The sequence below is a fragment of the Ornithodoros turicata genome, chromosome 5 (genome assembly GCF_037126465.1).
Source record: "Ornithodoros turicata isolate Travis chromosome 5, ASM3712646v1, whole genome shotgun sequence".
NCBI lineage: Eukaryota > Metazoa > Arthropoda > Arachnida > Ixodida > Argasidae > Ornithodoros > Ornithodoros turicata.
In genome coordinates, this window is record NC_088205.1 from 26149016 (window position 1) to 26175321 (window position 26306).

The following is a 26306-nucleotide window of genomic DNA, read 5'->3' on the forward strand; positions in this document are numbered from 1 at the left end:
TAGAAGACTGTAGCCAGTATGTATGCGAGCAACGGGCCTTTAAATGTCAACTTGAAATGCTGGATCAGAGGCCATTCAACATCTGCAAAGTTCTCGGCCCATGGAGTAACTCTGGACATCAGTGCCGTGCACTTGGCCCTTCTCTTTCCTTTTTAAGTGGCACCGGCCTCCTTCACGAACTGTAGGGATTTCCTGCCCTCGTCATCCTTTCATGTGAACCTTTTTGGAATGGGGCAGGGTCCTGCACTCAACGCAGGGAAACATCCCACATCGTCATCATCATCCATTTATCTATGTTGTTGTTGTTATTTGAGTTCTACACAAACTATATCCCCTCACAATTACGTTGGAAAACCAGATATATGCATCTCGCTCTGCTCTGTCTTTTTTTTTTCTCGGATTTTATGCATCCTCGTTTGTACTAGCAGGATGAGCAACATATGCCCTTCTCAATGTCTCGAAGATGGGAACACGTGAGTATAACAACGAGTTCTATATAGCTACGGCATCGCGATTAGAGTTGTGGAAAGGCGGGCTCCCATTCCATTCGGCGAAGCCAGGAAAGCCTCCAAGTACAACTTTTGCACGTATTTTGAGGTATGCTGCTAACAGACCGTTCTAGAACTGTTCCGGACGAAGTATTAAAAGCTACACGAGTCCAAACGAGTATAGTAAAGCTGTTCAGCTCATTAGTTCGTGCTTTCGTATATACTCGTAACAAAAGAAGCTGCAGTTGCTCGGCTTGCCCCTCTATACGCAATTATTCCGTCCGTTATGGGCACAACCACTACAGTAGAATCCCATTCTTCGAAAGCACACGCTGGTTCGCTGTTTCACACCGAGAAAAAGGGTGAATTCGTGTTCGAAATCGCATCTCTGCCGAACACAACCACAACAAGCGGACGCCATGTTGTATTCCCGGTAGGACGGTATGGAGTGACGTCACGGAGCTATGGAAGTGCCTTGTGGATTTAGGTGATGTTGGTAACACACGGCACACAAGGATAGCGGGAAAAGAAAGAGGTTTATTTTCAGCGGCATGCTTTTATAGCTGCAGTTATCACATCCAAGAGGACGTAGTCGGTAACGCATATCACTTATGCGTGACAGTCCTCCCCAATTGCACTACCAAAGGTACCGCTTCGGGTGACGGGTTGAACACTCGCCCCCCCCCCCCCCCCGGCTACGCCAGTGAGTGTACCGATAGCAAAAGCAGGTGGTAACAAAATGGCGGATTTCATGTGCGATCACACAAAATTAAATGCGTTGCCTTCTCTTAGATCAACGACCCTGCGGAGAGGCCTCGGATTGGACTCCTCAAACGATCTCCCGCGATGATTAGACAAATCGTCTGAGGCGACCAATGAGATCCCGCTCCGCATTGTCGCCCTTCTTGAGAAGGAGGGAGAGAAGGGAAGTGTAAATCACGGTTTCTTTCGCTCATCAATCACGAACAACCGATGAACCTCGTACCGTTTGAATTGATATCAAGGTAACGCCATCTTTCATTCCACGATGATTTTTTTTTGCACATTCGGTGCCCCTTTAAATTTGTTTCCGCATTAAAGTAATCCCACCATAGTTCGTTTTTTGACGTCGCGAGCCAGCTATACGACCATGAGCCACCTGAACGTTTAGGTCCGAGTATTAGAGGTAAAAGTCTGCGGTGTGAAGTTAACCTCAAAAGGAGGTGTTCGCTCAGCTTCTAGCGAAGTGTATCACGTGGTTTTACCCTCTTTCTCGTGCAGCGTTTGGTAACTTTCGTGCATTGAGTAAACACGTACAAAAACATGTGATGGAAGAAATTTATCGCAACGCGGATCGGCAGACTTGCGCTTTGAAGTCGTGAGTTATTGAATCCCCTTTAACTGTAAACCGCGTTAAAGGTTTCGACCACAGCCTCGAAGTGGATGGAGAAACCTGCTCGTAGCAGTAAAATCGGCTAGAAACATTTTGCTGACGCGCTCTATTCACGACAAGTCATAGCTTACAAGGCGCAGGTGTGTTGCCAACACGACAAAGCACAGACCGCCGTGGAGTCTTCAGACACCAAAAGTAAGGACGTGACATACGCAATTTTGTATCGTTTGCTGGTCTGTAGGAAATACATACGGGGGCCATATCATACGAGTCACGCCTGTTGAGGTGACTTGAGAGACGTTATCTTGTACAACCACAGAATCCAGTGCTATACAGAATGGAGAGGTCACGGTGCAGTGTCATACTCGGATTGATTCTTTGCATGGCGATTGGTTTGTCATGGACTGTTGCTGAAGGTAAGTACAAATCATGTGATACCGTACCTATGAAGCTAGTGCATTAAATATTATGCTGTCGTCACCGTGTCTCTTCTGATAAAGCGGAACCGCAGGGCTACTTGCAGCATTGCGAGCGCGAAGCTTCCCGATAAATACCGTATATACCAGTATTGTTGTTGTTGTTGTGGCTTGGGACGTTCCTGTATTGGTGGTTTCCTGACAAACGCTCAACCCCTGATTGGACTTCACTGCAAATCGGAATCTACAGTCCTTTCTTTCCCGTTTTTTTTTTTTTTTTTCTTTACGGACCTGAGTAAAAGTCGTGACGTTGCCCGCCTTGCGAGGCCGACTACGGCAAGCAGTTACACCACCACCACCACCTCCTTTTTCTTCTTCTTCTTTTATATGATGGATTTCCTAGTTCGTCTCTTCACCATGAAGTCTATGGTGGTGCCTGATTTGGGAATTGATGACAACAATAAAAGCGAAATTTGGTTCTAAGACAAAGAGTTGCAACAAAGAGTTCGCTGCAAAGAGTTCAGCAGTGCAGCAAAGTGTTCGCTGAACGCACGATGAGACCACCCAAAGGTACCGTTAATAAGAATTCCGGGAATAACTTTAACATAATAACATAACGATAGACAGCACAGACAGCACACATGCAACGCAAATATTGCACTATTATCATTGAGTTTTCGTGTCGTGTCTTCGGTGGGTCAAAGCCATATTGAGGTAAGCCTACCATCTGCATCACAAGTTAAATTAAGACTCTCTTATGATGAGTAAAATTCCAGAAAGAACCACAGCGGTGATAGAAGGAAGCCACAGCGGGTAGGGCTATAATTTTAACGGGACCATGAAATGATATTTGACAAGGTAGTCATGCGTGGTATACACAGGGGGTGTTGCCGATTGGCACACGCTCTTTTGCGAGCAAGCTTGCAAGCTTCGTCATGAAATAAGTTTTAATTTGACCTGGAGCTGGTACCTAATCGTTGACACAGAGGCCTACCGGAAGTGTAATGTAGCTGTCGATCGCCGGCATGGTTACCGGAGGACGTTCCTCTCTGAGCTTCGTTTTCGTCAGAAAATCTTTTTGTCGGTGGTCTTTTGGACCTGCTGTGTACAGAACGATTCCTAGACGCTGTGTACATGCATCGCATAATCTCTTCCTCAATCGCTGATAATTTGTGTCACGCCATATTTCTACTGATTTCGACGGCATATATACGACGCCGTCGTTTGTTGACTACACCAAAACCATGCACCCACGTGGTCCCGCGGGGTGTGTGTTCTCGGTCGTCCACAATTGGCTGAGAGGACTGGATGTTGATGACGTAAGCCCGCTTCGAAGGGATGTATCCGGCGGTCACGCCCCCAAATTTTTGCGTGGTAAGTACGCCCCCGGTGCACTGAATACGGTTAAAAGTAGATGTGTTTATGATAGTAAGGGGATCGTGAGAACCGTTTGCGGCAGAGTACTCGGAATTCGGGAAAATCGTTCCATGGTCGCTTTAAAAAATGCTGCGTGCTATCCTAACAGAAGGAGCTTTTGTCGTTGTTGTTTTCTCTCTCTCTCTATATATATATATATATTTTTTTTTTGAAGCAAGCCATTTTTTGTACTCCAAAGGAATCTGAAAGGAACGCGTGCATACGTAGAACAACCGCTGTATTATTTCGGCAGAGCATTGTTGTCATGGACGTAGCCAACGGTAGACTGGTACATAGAGAATCGGACATTGCATAGAAAGGCAGCGATACAAAGACGCAGAAAACGAAAATAACAGTGAATAAAGATCACTCATCATCATTCAAATAAAGTGGTAAAATAATGTGGTGCATAACTCAACATGGATCAAGATGTCATGGTCTTTCCCCGCCTATGCAGGATACGTGAATACGTGAAACGCAAACACTAAATAAATACTAAAGCAGTGCAAAATAATTATATCCAGAACACTGTGACAGAAGTGCAGGCATATATCCTGACCACGGCAGATTGTTAGGTCACGGATAGGAAAAACAGCTCCGTACAAAAAAAAACTCACAAAAATAACACGATCACGGGGCGCACGCTAAAATATGTATATACACAGGGTGGAAGAAAATTTCGGGACACATTTCAAAACGTTATTAAAAATTGTACATAATACCTATCACAATGCAAATTGGCACAGTGCTGCAGTTCTGTCAAAAGTTTTATTTGAGCTCACCCCTAATATTCTATCGTCAATATGATGGGAGTTACAAGCTGCAGAAAATCCGGGCCCATGCATTTTCAACCGACACATTGAAGTAGTGGCGGAATTTTTAGCAATTGTAGTTCGCTCGCAAGAGCATCTACCCATTAAAATATGTTTGATTATACAAAACGCCATTTTCAGGCAGATCGCTCGGCAATTATACACGCCGCCGCCACCACCGCGAGCCCATTGCATCAACTGATTTTCCATGTTGACGTCCTTTTCTAAGAGTATATGGCGATTTTCTTATTATCTGGATCAATCGTGATCAATCTCTAGCTTTTAGGAAATGTCTGGAGGTATTCTCAAAAGGAAGTAGGTTTCAAGATATATCTGGCGGTGTTTCCGGGCGTTGCAACACTGGGTTCCCGCGTGCACCGGTCGTGGGAGTGGTCACGTGGTTCTGAAAACCAACAGATATTACCCCTGTGCGGTATCCCCTAATGCCGCTGTTTGGGTCAGTACCATTCAGCGGCGTGGCAAAGGGGTGGGGGTTCAATACCCCCTTGATATCGTACCCTTGAAAGTGCATTCGGGAAAGGGAAATAAGGGAGAAACCCTCCTCCCCGCGTAATGTTCCCACAGAACTCCCCCCACTCCCCACCCCACCCCCAGTCCACAAATGCGCCTCTGGCTGCGAAACTGGTACCTCTCCAACTAAATCGCGAACAATTCTTTGTCGTTCGCTGCCATTGCATGAAGTACAGTGCACGCATTATGTTAATTAATCAGTAGAATTAAACGTATAATGTCACAGGATCGTTTAAGAGTATTCCAGCCGCTTTACATGAACCGAACACAGCGAGAGTGGAAACGATGTAAACATCTGTGCATATAGAAATCTTATACAGCTGTAGAACACGATAATAGCGACCGCTCGATGATTCAAAGCGAAAGCACGCGGTGCAATAAAAAAGTGGCTGTGACAGCTGTACGAGAAAGGTTGAGTCCCAGCGATTCCAGACTTGAACGGATGTAATTTTATTGTTCAGGCAACATAAATATGCGTACACTTGACGCGCCAGAACACCTTGGCGATGAGTCTTTTGATGCTTCATACGGCTATCATTTGGATGACGCAGCGCTGACACTTCCAACCATGCAAATATGTCACTCTGGTCTCCGTATATGTTGCTTTATATCAACATCCTAAATGAGAAACACGGTATGACTCGTGGAAGCTGTCATTGGGAGACCCTTGATCTTGCCGTGATTTGATGCTATATGGAAAATGCTTCCTAATTTATTTAGTTCGCTTTATTTTATTGCACTATTGCAATATTACCGTCATGGTCTACCGTAATTATTGAGTGAATATGTGGTGAACCGTAAAAAAAAAATAACATACACTTTGTATCACGCCACTAAGGAAAGACGACTCAGAAATAGTGCATTAAAAGGAGCAGAGAAGGCCCTCTGCGCGATTTTTTAAAATCTTCTTTTTACTCTGACGTACTGCGCAAAATATAACATACGCTCGTGCGCAGGAACGATTATCCTAGCTGACCCGTAGCGTGCGCGCGAGGTTTTTGATGAGCAGGCATGCCATCAAGAACCCCCACCTCCCACACACACACACAAGGACAAGTGGTGGTGCTGGTGACGGTGGTCATGGGCGTTCCTGGGATTTTTTTTTGGGGGGGGAGGCAAGCGTGCAACCCCCCTACCACCTCTTTTTCTGGAGGCGGACGTTGAGGACAGTGCGGGTGTTCAGAGGTTCCTACTATGACATCTGAGAATGATCATTACCACCTATGACTAAAGAGCGCACTATTTTCACAAGCGACCTTGGAGCTCCAGAGGAGGGCGGGGGGTTGCGGCCCCCCAGCCCCCCTCTCGGTACGCCCATGGTAGTGGTGGTGCTAGTGAAAGAGCTCGCCGTTGTCGGCCTCATAGGGGTCGGCAATGTCACTACCAACGCTCTGGGGGAATGTGCGTCCTGGGCCGACTTCTAAGGGAACTGCGCCGACATATGTCCGACAGCGTGCGAGGAAGACCCAGGAAAAACCCCAGACAGCACATCCAGTACCGGGATTCGAACCCGGGTACCTTCCTGTCTCGACGTGACATGGCCAGCACACTAACCACTCAGGCACGCGAGCTGGTGAGGACACAAGTGGTGCTGACGTCCCCCCGGGACGTGGCCAATCACCGGCGCCACTTCCGCAGCAGACGAATGAGAGCTCGCTGCTACTCCCCACGTCGATGCTACGTCACACGGACGACATTACGTCCACAGTAGATCGGGCTGGGTGCCGCATCGCTCGCGGCGGATTGTTTCAGAGAGCTTTTGTAAATTTATTTGTACAGTGTGCCCGAAGCACTACCAGAAAAGTAGAGGAGAGGAGAGTGTCGTAGAGGAAAACGGGGTGAGGTTTGCCTGTCAAAGGACGACAATTTACAAGTTTCACCCTCTGGGAGGAGGGAGGGGCAATAGGGGGGGGGGGGTGGCAGGGAAATAAGATAGAGTAAGCCGTTTAAGCATCGGGTTGGTGGCCGGAAATAGGCGACGTTGCTTAATGGGGGCGCGACCGGCGTGCTGCAACCAGAGCCGTTTGGGCTGCAACCAGAGGGAGAGTTTGGCCATTAGGAGGAGCCTAACTTGAAGCGCGTCATGCGACGTCACGGCTAAGCCACCTCCCTCGCCGTGCTCTATTGTTGTGCCGTTGTCAGCCGGTCGCCGACGCCATATTGATGCTGATCGTTGTTTACGGTGCAAGGCGGGAAGACACGTGCGTACATTGTCCTTCGAAAGCCCTTCGTCCTTCGTCCTCCAGTTTGGCAACAAAACCCCCCTTATCAGAGGCGGCTGTGGGTCATAAGCCGGTTATTCCTGTAGATTGCATTCATTGCGACAGCAAAGCTGACGGACAGCATCAATATGGCGCGCATCAGATGGCTGATAAGCGGATTCTGCTTAGATTCATTCTTTTTGGGCGGCGCAACGACGACTCTTACGTCAAAATAGGCTCCATCCACGAGGCGGCAAAAGATCAGAGAATGGCCAAACTCTCCCTATAAATGGCTCTGGCTGCAACGGAAGTTGGGCAAGGACCGAAGGGGGTCCAGCCGTCAGGGTGGAGCAGGTTTCTTCTGGTTCTGGAGCAGGATGAAGCGCAGGTTGGGCTGCGCCCTACGGAGTTGTAGGGAGGCGTAGATTGATCATAGTAAGGTCGCCTTTGGGAAGCGGCAGAAAGATGGGATGTCAGCAGCAGCTATAACCGCCGATGGAGGTTTGTGTTCTTCAAAAATGACAGAAGTTCGTCTTGGATCAGTTTCCGGTTGCGGGTGGGGCCCGTAGAGTAGATGACAAGAACAACAACTTCATTGTGACCTTAAACTTTCTTGTGACCTGCTTAAGGATGACGTTTACGATGTGATGTCATGAAAGCCGGCAGAGAGCAGGTTCGTTTGTAGAGTGGTCCTTGCTGAATAAATGTTGGCTTTGCAGCACGTCAGTATGTGGGTAAGGAGACTCATAGATTGGACAGAGCGGGTCATCGATGAGTCATAGTTTATGTTTCCGGGCGCTTGTATGAGTGGACGAGGTGCTCAGACGGAGAACGATTGTTGAGAAAACAAGTGCAGATGGCCAAAAGGACATGCATGTTGAGTGGACGCTCCCTTTCAAGGGACCCCACTGTGAGCTACGGCGACGGTCGTCCTCGGCTGTAACCTGAGCCGACCACTGAGCAGTGTCTTTTCTCCTTTCACGCTTTCCCGCTTTTTCCCGGTTTCTCTGTAAATAAAGTTAGTTGCATTTTGTTCTCGAACTGACTGCCTCGTCGCCTTCTTTCTCCGAGTTTTCAGCCGACCCTATCGAACGTTTTAACTTGTAGAGAGGGAGATCTTCAATTTGTGCTACTTTCTCCTAATTTCTACTACATTTTGGTGCCGAAACCCGGGAAGCTAGAACTCTAACTGTGAACTGCGTCGACAGTCCTACGTGAATGCAACGAACATGGATCGCCTGAAAGTGAAACGTGCCAGCCGTCGTACACAAACAACGAAGCTCATCAACGACGCCACGGCTGCGCTGAACGATGGATCTTCCAGATTGGATGTGATCAACAGCATACTAGAACGACTCACAGTAAGTCACAGTGACTTGACTACTCTCAACAAAGAGATAGAACCGCATGTGCGAGAGGAGGAACTCGAAAGCGAGTACATCACTCTGATGGACTATGAAGACAGAGCGACGGAAACGATTGCCAACCTGCGTTGGAGACTGTCGCAATCTCAGACGTCGCCGTCTCCACCGCAGCTTTCTAACGTACAGACAGACGTATCAAGAACGCCGCATGCCCCACGTCCTGGAGTGAAACTTCCTAAGCTTAGCCTTCAGCAATTTCGTGGAGACCTCTCCGATTGGCAAGGGTTCTGGGAACAGTTCAGAACAACGATTCACGACAACGAGGGGCTAAGCAAGATTGAAAAGTTTCACTATCTCCGTTCTCTACTCCATGGTCCAGCCGCTGGAGCTATCGCCGGCTTGCAGACGTCGGAGGCATCTTACAACGACGCTGTGGAAATCCTTTCTCAGCGTTTTGGTGACCGTGGGCGGATAGAAAAACAATACCTCGCTAAACTCCGCAACCTACCGGCCGTCACATCATCGGATGATATACATGGACTTCGTAAACTATACGACAACGTACAGATGAACATCCGTGGTCTCCGGTCCCTGGGAGTTTCCAGCGCAAACTATTCTGCTATGCTGTCTGAAATCCTATTGTCGTCACTCCCTACGGACATTGTAGTGGAATACCATCGCTCTACAAATCGTAAACTACAGCAAGACGAGGACGGCTCTGAATCGACCTCAACGCACGGTGCTTCGGACACATCGAAGGACGCCACATCCGACGCAACGAAAGAACTAAGCAACATACTTCGATTCTTTCGTATCGAGGTAGAAAGTCGAGAACGCAGCGAACTGACTCAAGACAGAAAGAAACCTTCCGTGACGCCTGAGCAACGGCAGGCCTTCAACCAACGCAGTACACCCTCGGCCGCGGTACTCTACAGCGCGTCAGTTCCTAAGTGCGGCTGCCTCTTTTGTTCGGATACTGCGCACACAACGGACAAGTGTGCTGGACCACTTCCATTGGATCGGCGGAACAAGAGGTTGGCTGATGATCGACGCTGTTTCCGGTGTACTAAGCGAGGTCACAATGCCAAAGAATGCCGAGGAAAAATGCGTTGTCCGAAATGCGGTGGGAGGCATGCCGTGGCGATGTGCGACCCGTCCTGGACGCCCCCGAAGAAAAACGCTGACGGTGCAACAGCTACTATACTGGCAGCTGAAGACACCCCTACGGAGAGTAACACTGTGCTGCTGCAAACTTTCCGCAGTTGGGTCATGGGCGACCATAAATGCACGTACATACGGGGCGTAATTGATGGAGGCAGTCAGCAGACCTTTATCCGAAAAGATGTGGCCGACAAACTTCGCCTCAATGTGCTAGGCAACATCACGGTGAGCCTTAACACTTTTGGCAGTACTACCGCCACCCAACAACGACAACGATGCAATGTAGTGGAAGTCCGGTTGCGGAGTCAGTTCGCACCAACGGAATTTACTGTGCAAGCTGTCACCGTACCCTTCATCTGCCGTGACATTTGCAAAACTACAGTGGAAGACGAACTCGCTCGGGCCATACGTGCGGATGGTGGCTACATAGCTGACGAACTGCTGTTCCCCGACATACCCGCTGAGTCCGGTGTTTCTCTGCTGTTGGGCTGCGATCAACTCTGGAATCTCACTACCGGAAAAATTAAACGCAGCGCATTCACCGGAGGACTGGTTGCCATCGAGACAAGCCTGGGCTGGACTTTCCAAGGTCCCATGTCTACATATAGCTGCACATCAGACTCGAACGCTATGATTTGTGTGTTGAAGGCAGGAGTCCACCTACAAGAGGAAACAGCCACTTCGCTTCGCACCTTGTGGGAGCTGGAGGGCAGCGGTATCGCCGACGAACCCGAAAGCAACCGTGAAATCGACTACCGCGGATGCGACGACTTCCGGGCAAATGTCACAATGCAAGAGGGGCGATACGTAGTTGCACTGCCATGGAAGTCCGCTGAATGCCATCTTCACAACAACCGCAAGGTGGGTCAGAGCCGACTGGTGAGACTCGTACGGCGCTTGGAGAAGGAGAGAGCTCGCGATGACTGCGATCTTCTTACCAACGCATCTACACCTGAGGAGGTGAAGAGCATCGTCGATTCGACGAACAGGATAGTGAGCGCATCTGGAATGGAACTTAGAAAATGGGCATCCAACTTGACCGAACTACAAAACTGCTTCGATGACGATTTTTCGGAGGTCTCAGATACACATCGGGCCATGACAACAGAAGAGGTAACGGGAGTGCTGGGAATTACCTGGGATAGAACAGGCGACATGCTCAGCACCCTTACCCCATTGAAACAGACTTTGAAAGGAGATAAACAATTATCTCCTTTAGGGGGGGGGGGGGGAGGATGTTGAGAAAACAAGTGCAGATGGCCAAAAGGCCATGCATGTTGAGTGGACGCTCCCTTTCAAGGAACCCCACTGTGAGCTACGGCGACGGTCGTCCTCGGCTGTAACCTGAGCCGACCACTGAGCAGTGTCTTTTCTCCTTTCACGCTTTCCCGCTTTTTCCCGGTTTCTCTGTAAATAAAGTTAGTTGCATTTTGTTCTCGAACTGACTGCCTCGTCGCCTTCTTTCTCCGAGTTTTCAGCCGACCCTATCGAACGTTTTAACTTGTAGAGAGGGAGATCTTCAATTTGTGCTACTTTCTCCTAATTTCTACTACACGATGGCCGCACCTTGACGTGGAAGTCCAGCTGTCAAGGACATAGAAGGTGCGGTCTTGTCGGCGATGGGCCTGTCGGAATAAAGTTTTCATACGTGACGCTTGATAGTTGTTCTGATGGAGTGGAAAGTGGGAGGGCTTTATAGGTTGGGGGTATGAGGGTGGCCTGTTTGCGAAGTTCGTCGGCGACCTCGTTGCCTCTTATGCCTTTGTGGGACGGCAGCCATTGTAGGGAAATGGATGTGCCTTGTTGAATATAAGCGCCTGTATTTTGGTGCGGGTGGCGGAAGAGATGTAGGACAGTTCATGGCGGTGTTGGATTCTTGATAGTGCCCCTTTGGAGTCTGTCAGCACAATTGCCTTTTTGACGTCGTGGAGGCTGACGAAATCAATGGCTTTATTTTCGGCTGGAAGTTCGGCAACCGTTGAGGAGAGGAGCCCTGCAACGCCTTCAGACCACTTGAACTGTAGCGCAGGTATGAAGCATGCGATGGCGCAGGCTAGTCGGCTAGGGTCGATTGAGGCGTCGGTGCAGACTTCCAGAGCACCTGGGTGGGTTTCCTGAAGTAGTTCGGCAATGAGTGTTTGTGCAACTGTGTCGGGGACGTTGCTTTTGTTTGCAATGCATTCGATGCGGGTTTCGATGTTTCGGCACATACTCTTCCAGGGGGGCACCTTCTTGGTGGAGTTGAGGTGATGGCTGCCAATTTTTCGAACGTCAGAAGTGTAGAGGAGAAGCGGCTTCGCTGGCGTGTCTTTAGACGTTGGAGGAGTGCTTTCCCTCAGTCTGTCCTATGGACCCTATGGACCCTATGGACAGGTCCGCAGCACTACCAACCTTTCAGATCCACACTATCTCTAATTCTCTTTAAAGTGACTCTTGCTCTCTCACTGTGTCCAAATTGCTTGATTCATATGGCAAAATCCAGCCCACCAACGCCCTGCCCTAAAAGCAATTCTAATTTTTTTGGACACCGTAGAACTTCGACCCTCACTTTGAGGCTCACAGTGAGACTCATAATTCCATTTCACCACATTGCATGCCGCCAGCAATGGGGGTGGAGTGTCGCACCTGGCGATGAAAGTCCCTAATCGTCATCATTTAAATAATTCAGAGTCGTTATTGTCAATTGGGATAGTGATGATAACCCGTACAGCGAAAATATTGTGCATGGTGTCTCCTGACAGCATAAAGAGGAAAAATTCGGAGCATTTCTAGTACCACATAATCAAGGGCCGTAATTTTGTTTTCCGTGATGGTATGTAAAATTAGCGAGACAAATTAAGATTGAGTTGGCAGCTAGGCATTCACCAGTATCGGATTGTGATTATATTAAAGTTGTTTTTGTACTTTTTGATATATTAACCGGGAGTCAATTAACCTCGACATAGGCGAAAAGTTTTCAATCTGCCTGAAGGGGCCGAGACGCAATGGCCCCCATCCCACGCCCTTCTTCTTCTTCTTCTACGTTTCTTTCTTTCTTTCTTTTTTTTTTTTTCATACACAAAGATTGGGCAGGGTGTTGGGGATTCCGTATTGTGACGCCGTGAAGCAAATCTTTGCAAGATTTCCTGTTCACTGGCATGAAATACGCGATACGTAGGGTATACCGCAAAACGTTGATCTTGATTCTTGAGTGCCAGTTGGGTAGGCATCTCAGAGGGGTCCTGCCCCCCACCCTGGGAGAGTTCCGAGGGGGGGGGGGGGGGCTCAGGGCCCCAAGTACTAACCCCACTACTACTACTAACCCCACTGCCCCCACTCCTTCCTGCTGTCCTCCCTCCATCTGACCACGTGTGAACGTCGCTCATAGCCGCAGTTGCTTCGCGGTGCTGACAAAAAATTGAAAACGAGAAAAGCTTTTTGAATGTCGTCGATCTGTCAAGGCGCCGTCAATCTGGTACATGAACACAGCCCGTCTGCTAGCGCTGGGAATCCTGGGTCATTTTTTCAATCTCAGGATTCCGGGATTGTTGCGGACCAATCCCGGTATCCCGGTACGTGATTTCGGGATGGAGATAAAACCGAGACCGCGCGCACAGATAGCATTTGTGCGGTAACTCTGATGTTTACTCCTGTATTCGCTTTGTGTGTGTGTGTGTGTGTTTTGTCAGCGCTCTGCCTCTACAAGTGAATATGAAAACATTTGTCATAGCTTAATGCTTTCCATTGCGTTTTTTTACAAAAAATATAAACTTTTCGTTTGCCTCAAATGAGAGAATCAGTAGTTTTATGAGCAGCCATAACGTCTAGCGCCACTCGGGATTTAGTTAATACTGGACGAAAGCAAGTTTCGACGAAAACGATAGCAACGATAAGAATTTCCCGGGCTAGAAAAAGCTAGCTGCCGAAACTCCAGATGCAGTACCGGCGTCCACTTTTCGCCTCCGGGGGGACAAGTGGAAAATTTGCACCTCTCCCAGTAATCTTGCTCCCCCAAAATAGTATTTTTGCACCTCTTTTGCGTCCCCCTCTGCCCCCCCCCCCCGTAGACGCCGGCTCTGCAGATGGTATATTTGCCAAGAGATTGCTTCATGTTACGTTGAAGGAGACGTGTGTAATCCTTCCGTCCTTCGGCATCCGACGATCGCGTCAGCCTTCTGCATCACGTTCCATCAAGCGAACCAACTGACAGCTTTGTCGGACCACACTGGAGTCGGCTTCGTCAAACGTCTCTACGAAACCAGCAGAATCCCCCCCTCCCCACACTGTGGCAGGTGCTGCGCAGGCTGCTACTAGCTGCTTTCGTGTCCCGGTGTGCTTTTCTGCAGTCCATGCTGAGTACGAGCGGCTTCGTGCGCTTCGTCGTCGCGCGGAACGCCGTGCGCGATGCACCGGTCAAGCTCCTGACCGCCTCGAAGCTCGGTGGGTTCGGAAAGCTATAAGGTTCGTGCACTAACCAGAGGGCGCGGCGAAAATCTGACACGCGCGCCACTTCTGCAGAAGGTCGGTATGACTGAACTGAGCGCTGGCTGCTGTCGTGTGTTGCGCAATGGCGAACGCAACAGCTAGCATCAAACTCAGATGCAGCTTGCGAACGCAAAAGAAGCAGCTTTTTTTTTTTTTTTTTGACGCACAACGGAACAACTGTAGATCAAGGAAGGCTTTATGAGTCAGGACACGTTTCTGAAGTGGAAGATCTCTTCGAACACCCGGTAGGGCGCAGTGCGGTGATAGCAACATCCCTTTTCTCAACTGGTCTTCCCGTTTCAGCTTCATGCATATGCCAGACTTAGGTTTTGTGGTTTTCGGCATTTTCCGAAAACTGTCGAAAAACACTCCCCGAATTATTTTCTTTTCATTCTTTTTTTAATTCGGCATATTCTGAACAAGCGGACCACTATGCGAATGTGGGTATGGTTATATACGGTTGCATTTATTGCACCAAAAGATAGTTTTTTCTTGTTTACATGTTTTGTAGTGACGGCATTGTTCATTTAGTATTTAACTTTTGCTAGTTGGTTGTTTCCCTCACTCACGAAATAATCATTACTTCGCATGCAATTAAATCGACGCTTGCATTCGGACAACCTGTCCGTCCCGACGGAACATAGCTGCAAAAAGAATCCGATTTTTAATAAACCATATAAATTTGTCAGTAAACACACACTGAAGTTGCTTGAAAGTAAATGCCGAAAACCACAAACCCATGAAGGTACACTGCGAGTGTATAGTGAGAGCGGGCGGCAAATGTAAACACGGTGCTGCATTGGCGATATTCCTCAGCAATCGGCAGGAATTTGCGTCTGTCACCGATTTGCGACAGTGGCGGGGATCCATCCCAATCTCGAAAGGAACTAACAGAAGTCTTATTGTTTTCAACACTAGTTATTTTCTGCTAAGATGAAACTGGTGTGCAAACATTATGCCCAGCAGATGACGTGTGTAGAGAAATTTTACATAGATGCTTTTGATACAACGTAGTAAAATAAATGATATGCAGATTGCAGAAATGAGGACGTTCACATTTACTGTAAAACAGGACGCATGTATCACATGAGTAGAATTTGCAGGATAGATCATACTTCGTTGCCGCGCCAAAAGACATATCCAGCGTTGCCTGCGGCCGCGCTTGTACAGCCGGGCAGGGAAACGATAAAACCTTACACTTCCCTTGGTTCTCGGAGCTGCCGACGAGCAGCAATACGACCCATGCCGATTTGGGGTACCGGTCGAAACGTACTGGTCATTGCAAAAGCCGGAAAAAAAAATCAACAGCAGCTGCATCGGTAGGAAGAAGAGAGCGGATTCGCCTTCAGTGCCGTTTCGCACCTCCCCGCCGCTTGGGTCGCTCGGGGCGCTGTCGTCGCCTCCTCGAAACACTAGTGCACGGAGTGCACCATTTACGTCACCTTGCGCCGGACCACCTGGCGCAGGTTCACGTCTTCTTTATCCCCTCGTACGCCACTCTCTCGGATATGGGGAATACTCCGAGGCCTCTCTTCCCCTGTATCTCAGCGGAATCCGTTCCGTTCCCTGTCTCTCTGTACATCACAGTCTGAACTACAAATTGCAGAAGAGAATTTGCGCAAGACTTACCACCAGCACCTCCAGCTCAGCGACGCGTGCTGTCCCAATTCACGCGCCAAGTACTCCGGTCCTGGACACTCCTTTCACCCTCCCTGAACTTGAAACAACACTTGCAGCCGGTCCTCCGCACACCTCCCCTGGGGCAGATCAAGTTACCTATAAGGCCCTTTGGCACCTTCCCCTGTCAGGTCGCTTGCACGTCCTGCGACTTCTCAATGATTGGTGCACAGGACAAGTTCCTGAGGATTGGAAGAGTGCAGCGGTGGTTCCTATCCTCAAACCGGGCCAATCGCCGCACCACATTGACTCTTTCCAGCCCATTGCCCTCACCAGCTGTATAGGGGGGGGGATATATTTATTAGACGAAAAGGAAAAAAAAACGGGGAAAGGTCAGCCAAACGGGACGTCGGCTTGCTATTCCAGAAATAAGAAATAATAATAAATAAATAAAAACTCTGTATAGGGAAGACACTTGAACGCATGATTTTTACACGTCTAAGTTGATTCCTTGAGACTGCTGAGTATTTCCGGGAGGTGATGGCGTGTTTCCACCCGGGCCGCTCAGCGCTGGACTTAACCACCCTAGTCAGTCAGGTACAACATGCCAAAGCAGAGGTATTATTGAGTGCCGCTGTGGTCCTCGACGTAAAAAAAAACCTACGACAGCGTTTATCATGCTGCCATCCTTGAGCTCTTGCTGCAGCTCAAGTGGGCGGCTGCCCTCTACGGTGGATAGAACTTTTACGGACTTTTTATCAGGCCGCTATCCCTTCGTGCACACCGCTGATAGGGACTCCACCAAGCACCACGTGACCCGTGGGGTCCCGCTGGGCAGTGTCCTAAGCCCCATCCTCTTTAATCTTATCATGGCCTCCCTTACCCCGTTGCTCCCTGCTCATATATCCATCACGATATACGCCGACGACATCTGTATCTGGACTTGTGCAGCCCTCCGAGATACGATCTCTGCAACGCTCTCTACATGTAATTACCACGTACTACCTTGTCTCCAGTTGCCTAACAGTCTCCCCGGTTCAAGACTGTTGCAATGCCGTTCTCGCGCAAATGCTTCCGCAAGTATCCGCTCTACATTGACGGCTCCCCGTTGACGGCGCCACGCCATGTCGATACCTAAGTCTAATACTTGATCGCGACCTAACGTGGTCCCCCCATGTGAAGATGATTACTACAAAGTCCACTGCCTCAGTTCACGTCCTCAGACGTGTCGCTGGTGCGTCCTGAGGCCCGTCCTGCTCTGATCTTCATCCCGTCCACCAGGTCCTCGTGTTTGGGGACACAGCGTTACAGCCTCCCTGTCTCGCATGCTCTCAGCCAAACACAGGAGCGCAAGCTACTTAACACCCAGCCCCGCGGCCTCTGCATTTGTTTGGCAGTACCACGAACATCAGAGGCTTACTGTACTGTCGCTGAAGCACGCGAGACGCCTGTTTCCGTTCTGCGGAATGCTCATACCCTTTGAGTGTACATTCGCTATCTCACCCGTCACCCTCACCACTATCTCCGCCATATTGACGATGACTGCCCTGACTCAGCTTTCGGCAATGCCATCGCCCGTTTGATGGATCATCTTCCTTCCGCGTCTACCGCCCCCCGCCTGTGCGCCAGCAATGTGGACCTATGCCCGTCCTGATATCTGCTCCTCCATCCCCCGTCTTCAGAGCAAGTGTGAGACTCCCGGAACTGTAGTCCTCCAACTCACTGTCGACTTTCTGCACTCCACGTATCAGAACCATCGCCAGGTATACACGGACGGCTCATTCACGGCAGATAGGTCGGGTGCTGCATTGTATATCCTTGATAGTGACTTTCAGCAAGCCTTTGGCCTCCCTTGCTCAATATCCTCTATGGAAGCAGAACTCCTCACATGCTGTCGGCTGTACAGCACTTGCTGGGCCTCAGCTGCACAGTGGGCTTTTCTGACTGACAGCGAGGCTTCACTGGGTCTGCTGCTCTCTTTCCGCCCCAGCACAATGAGCACTCTCCACGCGCTCATGCTGCAAGCTATCACACAACTCGCGACCACTGGCCATTCTGTGCGTCAGCAGAGGAGGCACAGTAAGCGGGTTTCGCCGCCGCGAAAATAGTGTCGCCGCTGGCATTTCCCGCCAAATTCCGGCTATTTACTTTCCATTGGCTCCGGTCCCCTACGTGACCTTTCTCGATCATGATTGGCTGAGGCTCATTTAACCGGTGAATTCGCCCGCGTTCGTTTCTCTGAGGCGCCGACCCGTCTGACCGTCGTGTAGCTGGCGTCTACGTATGTGAGCAGAAAGTGATTTCGTTTCGTGGATTTCGAATATGTTCGAGCCAAACCTCCAAACCGAATATGATAGTCACGCTTTCTGTTGCTCGGCACTATTTATTCTTTATTTATTCTGCAGTATTCTGTAATAATCGTGTAGATTTACTTGCATTCAAATGTTGATTCTTGTTTGTATGTTTGCCGTGTCAATAAATTTGCACTCCACTGGCTTCAGTGGGGCCCCGGGACACGTAGGCCTTCTTGGTAACACCCGCGTAGACACAATGGCGAGACTCGTAACCTCTACAAGAGATCTCTCTGCTACTCCTCTACCCCTTGGCCTCTGTCTGTTCCTTGCACACTCGCCGTTGGCGTGGTTGCCGTACCCGGCGGTTCCGAGCGGACTGTACCTCATATGATCATTTCTTATGTCTCATTGACTCCCTGCAGGACTTTACTAATGCCTGCCGTTGAAATAGAGCTGTAGAGTCACCCCTCCATCGTCTTCGAATGAATGTTGCACGCACACCCTAATTCCTGTATAAAATGCGCCAGTCGAACTCCCCCAATTGCACAACCTGTTGCGTGGAAGCCGCCCAAGCAGCACACCATCATTGGACCAACATTGGCAGCCAATATAAGTTACATCGGTCCAATATTTGCTGTGCAACTCGGTCCGATATTGCACCAATGAAACGGCCAATATTGGTCCAATGTTGCAAGCCCATGGAGAGCCGATGAAAAATATGGACGATCTGTAGCTATAGCACTACCACACTGGTCTATTTTTAAGTGGTTTTAACATAGCATGGCAACAGGAACGCATCACGCTACAAATCATTATTTTTATTTCTTTTGTTATATTTTTGTGAATATACTCCAACCTTGCTGTTGCTGGCACGCGGTGGAAACATAGGAAGATCCCGCTTGGGCTCGAATCTGGGTAGTCCCGTTGTACCGCGGACGGCCCATCACAGAAAACATATGCGAGCATCCCTCAGCAGCCTTCACTGGGCAGCGTCGCGGTAATAGGCAGAAGCATTGGCGAAGTTAGCAAATTGTAGTGTGGTGGTGATGTAGGGGGAAGGTGCTGTCAGCCTGCTCTGAAAAGCAACTTGCACGCACAACGCGCGCATGGAGTACAAGGAGCGTAATACTCCTGTAATGGTGAGGGGCATACGTCTTAGCAACTTACAATGGATTTGTAATTAATTGAACGCACCTAACGCCCAACCGTCATTCCCATCAAGTATTCTGTTTTTTTATTTGAACTGCCTCTTCCGCTGTCGTTATCTGCTTCGCCGCCCGTAAAACCGACAATTCTTGTGCGTGGGTTGAAGTGTGTTAATCGTATAATTGCAAAAACAGCAGAATATGGGCCGTACAAATAAGATACATTTGTTGCCGGAATATTTCGCGAGACCATAAGTAAAATTTTATTAATTTTATGCTAGTTTCTTCCCCTCACTTAAGGTATTTTGGGACTATTAAGGTACAGTCATGCTCCACCCAGGATTGCCAATGGAGTGCCAACAGAGCTGCAGCGGTTGAAAGTTGCCTATACATTGGCACTTTCATTTGATGGCAGAACAATGTAACGCCAATGAAGCGCCATCGTTCATTGAGCAATTCCAAAATGTAATTATATGGGCGGCATGGCTTCAAACTTCAATGGCAATGGTATTCTCGTCGTTTCCTAGCATGATACACTTTATTTGTTCAGTTTTGTATACTTGCGGTTGAGCAAAAATAACCCCAATAGAGCCAATAGGCCGCCATTTATTGGATCTTCATTGGCTTGATTGGGCGTTCTTAGGTCCAATGCACGGCAAGCCCTTTCACCATCACCAACACCACCACCTTAGGCCCAATGGAACCGGGATAGTGCCAATGTCGGACCAATATTGTGTGCTGCCTGGGCGACATTGAGCACCTTCTAGTATACTGCAACCCGACTCTCACAACTCTCAACGACTCGTCCTCCAACGGCACTTGCGACAACTTGGTTACCCCAATATCTCTTTCGCCACTCTGCTCGGCCCAGTCCTGCACAACCAGGGGGCGGTTACGACTGCCCTCTTGAGTTATCTTGATGCCTCCGGCCTCTCGACCAGCCTCGAAGGTCCCCTTTTGTGTGCGTAGTTTTCACTTGTTCTTCCTTCCCTACTTTTTTTAGGGAATAGCAAGTCGGCCTACGCCTGACTACTTTCCTCCCTTTCTTTTTTCAATAAACATATTCCCCCATTCCGTACACCTCCTGCACTTAGCATCCAGTTCATTTTCGGCACGCAATAAGTAAAACCACACGATGGTTGAATCGTCTGGCTCCTGCGGGAAGTTGCTATTCGTCATTTGTGTGTCATCGCTTAATTTATTCGGACACGTGACATGGCGTGCTGGCCATGTCACGTCGAGACTGGGAGGGACCCGGGTTCACGGCTGCGCTGTATGGGCTTTTTCCTGGGTTTTCCTCAGACGCTTGCAGACACATGACGGCACAGTCCCTTAGAAGTCGGCAAAGGACGCACATTCCCCCACAGCGTCAGTCGTGACGTTGCCCACCTCTGTGAGGCCGACAACGGCGGGCCCTTTCACCAGCACCACCACCACCAAACCGATCCCTGTGATCACCGTGCTCTCTTTTGTCGTTTTTCAGTTGTTCACGAGCACCACGCCACACACGCCGTCCGACGCCGACGATACCCCTCGAAACTGCAACACAGTGCACGGAGGTCCCGCGCGTGTATCACAGGCGTCAACACTCGAAGCCCTCACCACACAGCGCAAGCAATGAAATATGCTTTGGAGGAAGCTGAAGACAGAGGACTATAGATAATTCAAACCTGCCTTAGAAACTAAACAAGTCGCAATTATCCTACGAATGCACCAAACATACCTTTGCAGTATTCCACTCGAAATGTTCGGTACCGGAATATTTTCTAAAAAATTCCGGAATTACTCCAATATTACCAATGCCGAATGCGAAGAAAAAAATCCAGAAATCCTGGGGATTTCGAAATGTTAAAAACAGCCGGAATCCGGAGATATCCCGAGTCCCCAATTATCCCCCGTCGATCCGCTTATCGGCGCGTTGTACAGTCAGTACAGAGCAGTGGATCTCACTGTGCTCCGCGACCCACCATACACACACACATGAAGAGACGATGATGAGATGGGGCTGATGCCGGCCAGCAGGCTGGCGCTGCCCCAGTGCCATTTGTAGATAGTGAGAGATGATTATGGAGATGAGGATTCAGGTGATCAAAGCAGGTTCCACGAACCTTGCCTCACAGCTCTGCGAGACTCTAAGGTAAAGCATGGTGTAGTAGTAAGAAAAATATGTAGATGTTGGTTTCTTACAACCGAGAGGTTTTGCGTTCACAGTATAGACATGTCCTTGTACAGCATTAGGAAGTGGTAACATTTTTTAACTCGTGACCTCAAACGCATCTTGCTGGGCGTTGAACAGCACTAGTTAACAGCTGTAGAATCTGTAAAGTCGTATCTTTAAATTAGTGTACGAATGTGTCAATCTAGCGACTGCTATAGTGCACCCGACTTTGACTTACTTATTTGCACTGAATCATGTCTAGTCATGCATTAACGATATCGTTCGTGTTTTCTGCAGCAGAAGAAACGTCTAGTAAGAAGACGAACGAGACTTCAACGGAGCAGAAACAAGCAGGCACTCAGCTAAATCAGACCGCGAACTCCACATTGACGGCAGCAGCAAGGTCCACCGAAGCTAATGCAACTACAACTGCGAACAACTCAGCAACAAACGTCTCGGGCAGATCACTGACGGAAGCGAACCAAACAACATCTGCGTCACAAAACGAAACAAAAGCATCCGCCACAAATGGCACGGAAGTTTCGAAGAAAGATGCCACGAAAAGTGATGGACCGGAACCCAGAAGCGCCACGTCGACCAACGACACGTTGAGTGCGAACCAAACGGCGAACACGGAACCCCGGGTGAAAGTTGAAAATGGGCCAACTACGAACGTCACATCGAAAGAGGAGGTGAAGACTGCAGGAGCAAAAGAAGGAGCATCCTCCTCTCCGGCTCCCGTGGGCAGCACAAGTGCTTCCTAATAGAATCAATGCCTCAACGACGAGGGCAACAGATTTGGTAAAGCACATATCACCGAGGTGCACTAGGAAAGAAATAAAATGTTCACCGCTCACACACAGAACATCATTGCTATTTGCAACCCGAGGAAAGACAGCGCTTGTTAGCAAGCTACTCATGAGAGAGGGAAGCAAGGCGGCTGTGGTCTGCGCAAATTGTGTCCTCCAAGATATCAGTTTTTCATTGTCAGAAACACGCGTGTAGGTTACAAAGCCAGCAAATATAGACGCTTAATATGTGTGTTTAACTATCAAACGTGTCACCATATCAGGTACAGGCGGTCGCTTTCAGAGGAAGTTTATTAACACAGGTTGTTTTCATCATCAGGTGTTTCCTTTACGACTTATCAGTATGCTGCGCAAACGACAGTCGTGTTGGGCGCGACCATGCAGCGTTACTCCCGGGACAAAGAGCTATAAGAGATCCCCTCCCGTCTCACAGCAGAGCACGGTGAGGTCAGGCCAACACCACCTAGAAACAATGTCTGATCGTTTAAACGACGTGACGTAACACTTAAGAGTCCGCCAATCACGGATGTGCTTTCAGCGGCCGTAGTTATGGAGACAAGTCACAATTAGCCGCCATGAGCAGGCACACCACAGAAAGCCTGTGTTTCAAATGACTGACATCCTGACTTTACATGTCTATACGTGCGAATGAGCAAGAGAAGGCGTCAAGCAGGTCTTCTGTATCGAGGTGGAGTTGGTCAGATACCAGTCCCTGCATGTGGTTTAAGCTGTCGCCTTTATGAGCTTAAATGTTGTATGGAACACACCGCGAGACAGGGAGCCTGACAACACCTCATGACTTTGCTGTGAAGCCCTCGCAGTTTGCTCAGCGAGCTACGTTTCCTCTGGCACTCTATACATAAGGACCAGTCTGCTGAGTTAGCTACCTCGACACGGTGCAGAAACGTTTGACCAACAAAGGGCACGAATCATGGTTAACATCCCTGGCTAGCAGAAAGTTTTCCTTAAAATCACTGAAAACACCCAGTGGTGGGATAAAAGAAATGCGAAAGGGTGACACGCAGATACTTGCACTGAACTTCAAATAAGATGTTTATTATATAGAAAGCATGAGTTATTATATACCCTTCGCGACCCTTTGAAATTTGTTACCGCGCCCCTGGCATAGGCATCTGGAAGCATCTTGCTGCTCTTGAATGCGATTCTAGAAACGTTCTTATCTCGTCCCTGGCATCTACAGAAGATTTTAGAGAAGACACGGACTCGCTATTATACGGTTTCGCATGCACCAGCACACGTTTGTAGTGAGACCCGGTGAAGCAGATTTTCTGCACGGGCGCAGCGCGTGGATCATCTGGCGCCAGTCGTTTGCAGCGGATGCCGACGTGGCCTAGTATCCCCTGTAGCCGGGCCTCTTGCCCTTTGTAGAAAGCTGCGGTGATGACGTCCTACTTGACAAGCGAAAAGCTGCTTGTTCCATTTGCCACTTTTCACGGCCACTGGCCACTTTTCGAGACGCCGGACCCCAGCAGTCATAGGCAGTTTTACAAGACCGAAACAGTCTATGAAAACGATACGATAAGAAGCTGTCATCAAAGATCGTAAAAAAGAGTGTGATTGACTTATAGTGTTTTCGGAACCGTTACCGTGAGCACCTTCCCATCTACTAAAACTCCCTGTATACCCCCTGTTAGCTGGAACCGTGACGACATACCAAATGGTGATTATTCCATCCCGATCGAAAAATCCATCAAAGCCAATCCCAATGGAACCCTTAGGCCAATAGGCCTATCGTAATTTCGGACATCTCCAATTGGTTTAACGGTTTAGCGGTTTGATGGGAGGGGTTTGATGGGAGCTCCACAAAAGTAAAAAAATTCAAATGTGCTTTTTTCTGTCTTTTTCTCGACATCTTTCATGACACAATGTAATCTCTCTTGCATCACTTCTTTCATTTGTTTTTGTTTCCAAGACTTTTCAAAATATACAATGCGTGCAGCGTTTCAAGAAGTAAACAGAGAAAGTACAAAAAAAAAAACGCTATGTAGCGGACGCTGGACGACGACAACGACGACAATGATGGCCACGCGCATGGAGCACCCGCTTCTCAGTTCTACCGGCTCCGCCATGGAGATAGGCCACTGTTATCGCCTCTCCATGGCATACCATCATCGCCGGTCGGGGCTCATGTAAAGGAAGACCATCGTCCTCCACATTTGGTGACCCGGACGAGAACATCACGTCCGGAGCAATTCGGCCCTTCACCATCCCAAATTTGTGACGACACCATCGAGCAGCACTACCTCCGGCACACACGGCCCGCCTTCACTCCTACCGCATCTCGGTACTTCACTCCTCTTCTCACGCTTCTCACTGCCGGCCGCGACACTCGAGCCCTGCGCTCACCTGCCGGTTGCGGCAGTCGCGGCAGCCGACGCATCGGCACGCTTCAGCCTGTCTCGGCACCTCACTCACTCCACCTGGGACTCTCGAGCTTCGACCAGGACCACGACACCGAGCGCCTCACTCTCTCTCGCTCGGCTCTACCTGACTGATCGCTGTTCCCGTCTTCATCCTCTGTGAAATGCCGCCAACGTGTGCCGTGCCCCTGTTCGACCACACGTCACCACGTCTGCACGTCTACCACAGTCGCCCTCAACTGCAGCTTTTCCCAGACGCGTTACCTGGACTCTAGCTCTTGCGAGGTGTCCGCAACGCATCAGACGGCCGGGGAACCCCTGTAGCGGACGCTGGACGACGACAACGACGACAATGATGGCCACGCGCATGGAGCACACGCTTCTCAGTTCCACCGGCGCGGCCATGGAGATAGGCCACCGTCATCGCCTCTCCATGGCATACCATCATCGCCTGTCGGGGCTCATGTAGAGGAAGACCATCGTCCTCTACGTGCTATCCAGAACTGAAGGTCCAAACGTTCACTTTGGATGGCAGTATCAATTTCCTTTGATGCTTTGGCACCAATGTGGAAGTGGACCCAAGAAAAGATGTTCCCGGAACAGCACCGCAAGCGGTGCTGTCCCGACGACCGTTTTATGGGAAGCGCAATCAGACACGGCCCAGCCGGGGGGGGGGGGGGGGGGCGAACCGCGTTATCAAGGGGCCCCTCTCTGGTATATGAGGGACCGGCTCCCACTTGCCTCCCTCCACCGCTTACGCGGATTTGAAGGGAGACCAGAGCAGGGAAGTGGGTGCAGATAGCACAAATACTATACTTATAGCTTTTTTCTCCGTGATTTGGCAACTCCGAGAGTCCTGTTTACTGCCGCGGTTAAATAGAAGAGGTGAGGTGTCTAAATTTATTTCATTTACTGACACAAGCAACATTGAAGTGAGGAATGGTTTGGAGTAACACAAGACTAACACTGAATCAAGTAACTCAAGATTAACACAATGTCTGTATTTCTTACTGCTTTTGGTTCAGACATTTTGTAGGTCTATCGAGAATGGAACTTTGCAGTGTAATTGAGCGTTTTTTTTTTTTTCTCGCAACACTCCATTCCGTCAGGACTAGGAAAATTTTCCAAACTGCCCACACGCGACATCCGGCGGATATACGAAAAGGGAACGTTCACCTATGTAGCTCCCAGTCTTTTTATGGTTGCTTATGGTGCTGGCCATGGCACGAGGCCTTTTATAGGCTGCGAGCGTCGCGTGATGCTCAATCGTCTTTACACGCTGGGGCGTTCGCACCTTGAGTCTCTGAGCGCTGCTCAGTTTTAGGGATGTTTTAAGGGGGTCACATATAACGAATAATATTTTACTGAACCCTGAAGCAATATTAGAATGTTAGAACGGTCGGAGGTCTATCGACCTGTCAGGACAATGAGAGCTGCCTATTGAATACTGTAAGAACGTCAGCTACAGCGTTACTCATTTCTTATAACAGGTAGAAATTTCGATACAAGGAAACACTAAAGGACAAGACAAGGACAGGACGCGTATTCCGTCTTATCTTTCACAGTTCTGTCGTTTACAGGGTATTGCATGGAGTGTCTTAGCGAATCCCATTAGAGACTCTTAATCTAATTTTAGGCATCATCTGTTTGACCGCAAAGCCTCGTTGACGGACCATT

The 26306-nt window shown here is 49.2% G+C and overlaps 1 long non-coding RNA gene across 2 annotated transcripts; it reads left to right on the forward strand.

Moving 5' to 3' along the window:
- The first annotated feature begins 1940 nt into the window (after window positions 1–1940).
- LOC135395414 (uncharacterized) lies at window positions 1941–22295 on the forward strand. 2 transcript variants are annotated; one of them, XR_010423069.1, is made up of 3 exons: window positions 1941–2055; window positions 2180–2276; window positions 21737–22295. It is a non-coding gene; the product is annotated as an uncharacterized LOC135395414 (long non-coding RNA). The 2 variants fall into 2 exon arrangements; XR_010423068.1 differs by lacking the exon at window positions 1941–2055 and having other exon boundaries at window positions 2062–2276.
- The last annotated feature ends 4011 nt before the right edge of the window (window positions 22296–26306 follow it).